This window comes from Vigna unguiculata, unplaced genomic scaffold, assembly GCF_037176805.1.
Source record: "Vigna unguiculata cultivar grain cowpea cultivar isolate G323 ecotype 2 unplaced genomic scaffold, ASM3717680v1 ptg000318l, whole genome shotgun sequence".
In the NCBI taxonomy this organism is placed as follows: domain Eukaryota; kingdom Viridiplantae; phylum Streptophyta; class Magnoliopsida; order Fabales; family Fabaceae; genus Vigna; species Vigna unguiculata.
The window spans coordinates 42,501-50,000 of NW_028196953.1; the positions used below are offsets into that span (position 1 = coordinate 42,501).

At 29.9% G+C, this 7,500-nt stretch overlaps 4 non-coding genes across 4 annotated transcripts; 2 read left to right on the forward strand and 2 right to left on the reverse strand.

Annotated features, from left to right (window-relative positions):
- Positions 1-1,665: 1,665 nt before the first annotated feature.
- Positions 1,666-1,737, reverse strand: TRNAT-GGU (transfer RNA threonine (anticodon GGU)). The gene has a single exon. It is a non-coding gene; the product is annotated as a tRNA-Thr (tRNA).
- A 941-nt stretch (positions 1,738-2,678) lies between these two features.
- On the forward strand, positions 2,679-2,762 carry TRNAY-GUA (transfer RNA tyrosine (anticodon GUA)). The gene has a single exon. It is a non-coding gene; the product is annotated as a tRNA-Tyr (tRNA).
- Positions 2,763-3,219: 457 nt separating this feature from the next.
- On the forward strand, positions 3,220-3,293 carry TRNAD-GUC (transfer RNA aspartic acid (anticodon GUC)). Its single transcript has one exon. It is a non-coding gene; the product is annotated as a tRNA-Asp (tRNA).
- Positions 3,294-5,438: 2,145 nt separating this feature from the next.
- On the reverse strand, positions 5,439-5,509 carry TRNAC-GCA (transfer RNA cysteine (anticodon GCA)). Its single transcript has one exon. It is a non-coding gene; the product is annotated as a tRNA-Cys (tRNA).
- Positions 5,510-7,500: the final 1,991 nt, after the last annotated feature.

Sequence of the window (7,500 nt, forward strand, 5' to 3'; positions counted from 1 at the left end):
GGAAAAAGAGGATGAATCGAAATATAGCTGCTACACCAAAACTTGGAGCAAAGAACCAACCAGACTGACCCAGTGGATAAATAAGGAATACAGAAACAAAAACAGCAATTGGACCTGAGAATGCGATTGCATTATAAGGTCGCAATTGAACAGATCGAGCAAGTTCAAATTGACGTAACATGAAACCTATTAATCCGAAAGCACCGTGGAGAGCAACAAAAGTCCACAGACCGCCTAACTGACACCAACGGGTAAAATCTCCCTGTGCTTCAGGACCCCACAGTAACAACAAAGAGTGTGCTAAACTATTAGCGGGAGTGGAAACTGCAGCGGTTAAGAAGTTGCAGCCTTCTAAATAAGAACTTGCCAAGCCGTGAGTATACCATGAAGTTACAAAGGTCGTACCTGTAAACCAACCCCCCAAGGCGAAATAGGCGCAAGGAAAGAGTAATAGACCGGACCAACCCACAAAAACGAAACGGTCCCTCCGCAACCAGTCATCCATAATATCAAATAAATCATTTTCATCTTTGGTAAATTTACCAAGAGCTATAGTCATAGCGATCCTCCTATTCAACTACTTCAACCATTTCCCAACACCTCATAGAGCATTTTCAGAGATGGGACGGACCTTGATCATTTATCTCTATTCATTTCTCTCTCTATATATATATAGAATATATAAGTATACTTTCCCTTGTTTTCTAATCGGTTTCGAATAAAAAATCATTTATGGGTCTATTGATATCTAGGGCAAATCCATGAACTCGATGTGGTTATTCCTTATCTATTCTTAAAAATCTTCCAAGTCATCAATCATAAAATCTGCTATGACTCCAAAATCCGATAGAAATTTTTTTTTCAGAACTGTTCAAGAAACAAATGATCCCCTGTTTCACTTCTTATACCTAGCGGATCTTCAGACATATTTCTCTCCTTTCATCAAAGAAACTTATTCTTGAAGTTTGGTTGTGAATTGACTTCTATTTTGTCTAGGAAACTACTGTAGGATCATAGGTTTTCTAAATTTCTATTTCATTTACAGTTTTTTCTTTAGTATTTCATTTTTTTTTATAAATACTATAATAAAAAGAAAAAACTGTAAATGAAAGTTTTTGTCTCATATATATGAATTGCTGGAAAAATATCGTACACATCGATATGAAAAGAAACTATTTGATATGTGAAGACATAATTTAATGTATTTTTCTATTATTTCTATAAGATTCTATCTAATCTTATAGAAATAATAGAAATTTATGGAAAAAAATATGTTTCATTTTAATTTTAAAAAAACTTGTTTGGTGGAACTTGAAATTCGTATTAAGGCCCTTCTGAGTAAAGAAAAGGCATAACCTTTTTTCTTAGTTCAGAAACAAGAAGATTTCATTGGAAATATTCAGAGATTCTTAGGGAGTCTAAACGAAAAAAGTCTTAAAAAGAAAAAAAATTGTTCGAATTGAATCTTTATCAAATTTGAATATCAGAATAGTAGATATAAATATAATTCAACGGGTTAGGTCCACTTACTTTTTTTTATTTTTCCATTATTGAATTTTACACTTTTTCTTTTTTATTACAAATAGAAACTTTTTCAAAATATCAAGAATCTTTTTATTCTTCCTTCAAATAGAAAGACTATTGCTTTTGAAAAAAAAAGTAAAAAGCCCCTTATCGGATTTGAACCGATGACTTACGCCTTACCATGGCGTTACTCTACCACTGAGTTAAAAGGGCCCTTTTTCTTTCTTTCAATTTCTAAATAAGGAACTAGCATGACTAGTACATATATTTGTTACTGTGTATACTTATTCTATAAATTTATATAAATTATTTCTATAAATTTATATAAATTATATAAATTAAATGATATAAATGGGATTAGAATACATGTACATCAATATCTATTATTTGTATAATGACTCATCAAAGAACAAAAAATTGGATTTACCTAGTGAATAGAATATAGTTAAAAAAAAGAATTGATTAAGATTGGATTTGATCCATATCAAATATATTATTTCAAAATGGATTCTTGAAGTCATTCTAATCATAACACTAAATTCTTTTTATTGATACATAAATGTACTCACAAAATAAAATATTTCATCGAAACATTGATAAAATCGAATCATTGATAAAATGGATTCAATATGTTCTGTCCCTAAACCAAATTTTTATTTTTTTATTGAAAAATTCTATTTTCCAAAGTTTTTTTTCTTAGTATTAGATATAAATCTACCTATCGAATCTTAGTATTAGTAATAAATGATAGAAATGAAGTTTTAACCTCTCGTCCTTTGCAACAAACGAATCATTCCTGTGAAGAATTTTCTCTTTATTGGAACATTACTTCTTTTTTTTTCTTATTATGACTGGAATAAAAAAATTTAGAAATATAAATGATTAATAAAAAATTTCTATGGAATTATGAAAGAACGAAAAATATTTTTTTTTATCGAATCATATCATTATATTGACAATTGCAAAAAACTGTTCATACTATGAACGTAGTATAATGGCGGTCGGGCAAGTATGCCCCCATCGTCTAGTGGTTCAGGACATCTCTCTTTCAAGGAGGCAGCGGGGATTCGACTTCCCCTGGGGGTAGGGTGTTACGAAAGGAAGTTGATCAAAAATTTTCAATAAAAACTGAAATGTATTCTTCCTATTGTGCTGGGTCGATGCCCGAGCGGTTAATGGGGACGGACTGTAAATTCGTTGGCAATATGTCTACGCTGGTTCAAATCCAGCTCGGCCCAAGAATTTGCCGATCCACTATGAAATTCTATAACCCATTTATAGTTCTCTGGAAATGACTGATGTGCTATGATACGGAAGAATCAAAATATTAAACATATCTAAGGTTATTTCTTTTTTTTCTGTATTCCATATTTCTTTCCACAAATTCAAAATCTTGTTAATAATCGGTATTCATGTCAAGATCTGTAAGTAGAAAATATAAGGAAAAATTGAAAAAAAAAATATTTTTTTTTCATTGATTCAATTTTCAATCGATTTGTTAATAGAATAAGAATAAGAAACGGATTACGAGTAATTTGTGTCGATCTCACTAAAGTGGATATCGATATACATATCAATATATAAAAAAATGCGCTTTTTTCATTTACAACAAAAAGGTTCGAATCCGAAATAGAAAAAGAAAAGGTTTGACAGAAACGGTCCGTAAAAATATTTATACAGTACACCCCTTTCCCTGGGATTGTAGTTCAATTGGTCAGAGCACCGCCCTGTCAAGGCGGAAGCTGCGGGTTCGAGCCCCGTCAATCCCGTTGGATATAAATCCAAAAAAATAAAAAATAAATTCCTTTTTTGTGTATTTGTAGGGAATCAAATTGATAAACAAAATTTTATTTGGGGCCCCCCCCTGCTTTTTCATTTGTTTCGCCGAAAAAGGAAGGAAAGGGATTTTGGACTTTCATCAAGAATAAATGTTTTTTTGTTTTATTTAGTATGGATAAAAGATCTTCCTATGTTATACTATTTCATGAGTTGATTTGATAGCTCAGATTTTGTGATTCATGATATTGATCCGATTTGATATCATTGAAATCCAATTTATACCATTGTTGAAAGATTGAACATTTCTATGGGATTAAATCCCGAATTTTTTTTTTAGAAATTTAAGAGAAATAGAACATAATAAAGATTATGGAAGTAAATATTCTCGCATTTATTGCTACTGCACTGTTTATTCTAGTTCCTACTGCTTTTTTACTTATAATTTATGTAAAAACGGTAAGTAAAAGTGACTAATTTCACTGAAATATGATTTCTTCATTTTTATGAATGATTTAAAAAAATGATCGTACAATCAGCGTAATCCAGATAGTAGAAATCAATTTGATTTCTACTATCTGAGAATTGCGTCCAATTTTTTTTTTCAGATTCTTTTTACAAACAATTCCGGTATCTTAGGAAAAAAAGGGGGTAAAAAAACAGGAATGGTTATTACACGGTCCGCCATTTTCCATATATATATATATCTATATAACCAGGTTAAGCGTCAGTTCATCGAAATAGAAATTTTAAGAAAAATTTGATTGGAATAGGAATCCATTTCTTCTTCTTTTTGATTCCCTTGTTTTTCTCAAAATAGGAATATGGGAATAATGAAAATATTTGTTTGATTGAAAGAGTATTTTCAATTCCTATAAGATACATAGAATACATTACACTACTAAAATATAATAGAATCAAGATAGATTTTCTATTTGAACTCAATTAATTAGTATTAGTTTAAATGAAATATTTTCATTCAATAGTTTCGAAATTCAAAAATTCAGGTAGAAATCAACAAGGTTACTTGGATCCCTTAACTCAATTTTTAGTATCCCTATAGCCCACTTCTTCCCCATACTACGAGGGAAAGGGAAAATGAAAAAACTACCATTAAAGCAGCCCAAGCAATACTTACTATATCCATGTAAATTTTGTCTCCTATCTCTATAAATATGAAGGAACTATTTCATTATTTTTTCAAATTTTTTATTCTATTCTTTTTTTTGTATTATTCGCTAAAAATACTATACTATAATAGTGGAATTGCTATTACAGAGTCAAAAAAAGGATTCTGGGCTAACATCATTCACGAAAAACAAGAATTCATTCTATTTATTAGTTATTAGAACATCTAAAAAGTTTTTTTTGATTATTTTTAGTAAAATCATAAAACATTAAACATAAAAAAATTATAGGAAGTTATAAGTCAATGAATGTTACTACCAGGTGGGAATATTAAGATTTCTCTTTTATCATTTCCTTAAGGATTTCATAAAAAAAGAATCAAGACAGATTCATTTGCATACTTATACTCTTCTTTCTATTTGAAATAGTCCCTTAAATGTCTCCCAATTCGTTCTCTAAAATAATTAAAAAAACTTTTTTTCTTTTCTATTCGATTTTAGAATCAAAACTTTTTAATTTTATTAGAATATAGAATATGAAAATCTAAAGAATACTTTTTTTGAATATTACGAAAGCGAATTAGCTAAATTAAAGCTATTAAATAGAATTGATCTAAATAAATAATATTGATAAAATGTGGAAGCACTCATAAACTTTAAATTAGTCTGTATAGAAGGTTTTTCTTCTGCCTTTTCTCTACCTAAAAATGGACTTTCCTATCCGACTTATTCTTAATCCAATCTAATAAAAGACCCAGTCAGGAGACAGACACTACAATAGTTGTGTAGTGAACGAACTATCATTTCTAAATTTATGGATTCCTTTTCACTACTAGAATCTTTCCTTGAATTCGAGACAAAAATATTTACAACATTTTTTAAGCTACTGATGCTTATAATTTCGAATCAAACGCAATTCTCAAGACTCCTTTTCCCTCGCTTGCTTCTGTTGGAAAAAAAGTTTTCTAAAAAAACGTAATATAATCTTTCATTTACAGTTTCTTATCGATCAGGCGACACCCGGATTTGAACTGGGGAAAAAGGATTTGCAGTCCCCCGCCTTACCACTCGGCCATGCCGCCAATAAAAATATAGATATGAAGTTTTTGAGAATACTCCCCCCTTTTCTTTCTATTGAAAAATTGAAAAACAATCTTGAGACAAATCGCAACCGTTAACTATTCTTTTATGAATTATTCTTGAATATTTGAATAGAAATTTTTTTTTCTTAATGAGATCAGAAAATAAAAATTGATACATAACCAATCAATATTGCTTTTTTTTTTAACTTTGTTCATTCTAATTATAACAGCAACTTTCAATATATGTAAACCCTAGAATATCAATTTGATCTGTTACACAGATATTATCTAATCGAGTATCTTATCCATATCTATATAGATATAGAATACCAATACTATACGGTATTTTCAAGAAATTATCGTGCTTATTCTTTTTTTACAATTTTCAATAGAAAATTTGTAAAAATTCACACAACATGTTATGTGTTTGTTATCCTGAACAAATATGACTGCAATAAAGTTAGAGACAGATCTATAGCTGCAGTTAAATATATGCATGTTTCAAAAATACAAGCCTTATTACATTACACATAACATACTCTAATCATATTCTCCCCAATTCTCTCCAAAATACTTCACTTCAAAATATATCTTTTCTTGACAATTTCGAATGGATTTTTTTTTGTATCCAATTGAATTTGAATATGTAATATCATAATAATGATAGAAATGAAATGCATTTTTTTAGATTCCTAAAAAAAATATTGAAATGCCCGTAGAAATTTCCAATCCTTTTTTAGATTAGACTTTCGATTCTATCTGTTTGTTTTGTTGCAAATTCCTTCGAAGTTGAGTATCAAATTCTAATATTTCTTTCTCTTTTCATAATAGGTATTTCATACACTAAGAAATATTTGATACACGGGATTAGGTAAGATTTCATGTAATTCAGTATAAAGAATAGAAATTCCAATATTGCTAAATGGATTCATGTGATTTGATGAAGCATGACAGCAAATCGTGGAATATTTTTCGATAAAATTCACGGGGAAATTGAAAATGCTTGGGAGTGAAAATGAAGAAATGTCTACACTACCTGGATTGAATCAGATACAATTTGAAGGGTTTTGTAGGTTCATTGATCGGGGCTTAACAGAAGGGCTTTTTAAGTTTCCAAAAATTGAGGATACAGATCAAGAAATTGAATTTCAATTATTTGCCGAAACATATCAATTATTAGAACCCTTGATAAACGAAAAAGATGCTGTATATGAATCACTTACATATTCTGCTGAATTATATATATCCGCGGGATTAATTTGGAAAAGTAGTAGAGATATACAAAAACAAACTATTTTTGTTGGAAATATTCCTCTAATGAATTCTCTGGGAACTTCTATAGTAAATGGAATATACAGAATAGTAATCAATCAAATATTGCAAAGTCCTGGTATCTATTACCGTTCAGAATTGGACCCTAACGGAATTCCGGTCTATACTGGCACTATAATATCAGACTGGGGGGGTAGATTAGAATTAGAGATTGATAAAAAAGCAAGGATATGGGCTCGTGTGAGTAGGAAACAGAAAAATATCTATTCTAGTTCTATCATCAGCTATGGGTTCGAATTTAAGCGAAATTCTAGAAAATGTTTGTTATCCTGAAATTTTCGTGTCTTTCCTAAATGATAAGGATAAAAAAAAAAATTGGGTCAAAAGAAAATGCCATTTTGGAGTTTTATCGACAATTTGCTTGTGTTGGCGGAGATCCGGTATTTTCTGAATCTTTATGGAAAGAATTACAAAAAAAATTTTTTCAACAAAGATGTGAATTAGGAAAAATTGGTCGACGAAATATCAACCAAAAGCTTAATCTTGATATACCCCAGAACAATACATTTTTGTTACCGCGAGATATATTGACAGCTGCGGATCATTTGATTGGCATGAAATTTGGAATGGCTCTACTTGACGATATAAATCATTTGAAAAATAAACGTATTCGTTCTGTAGCAGATCTATTACAAGATCAATTTGGATTGGCCCTGGTT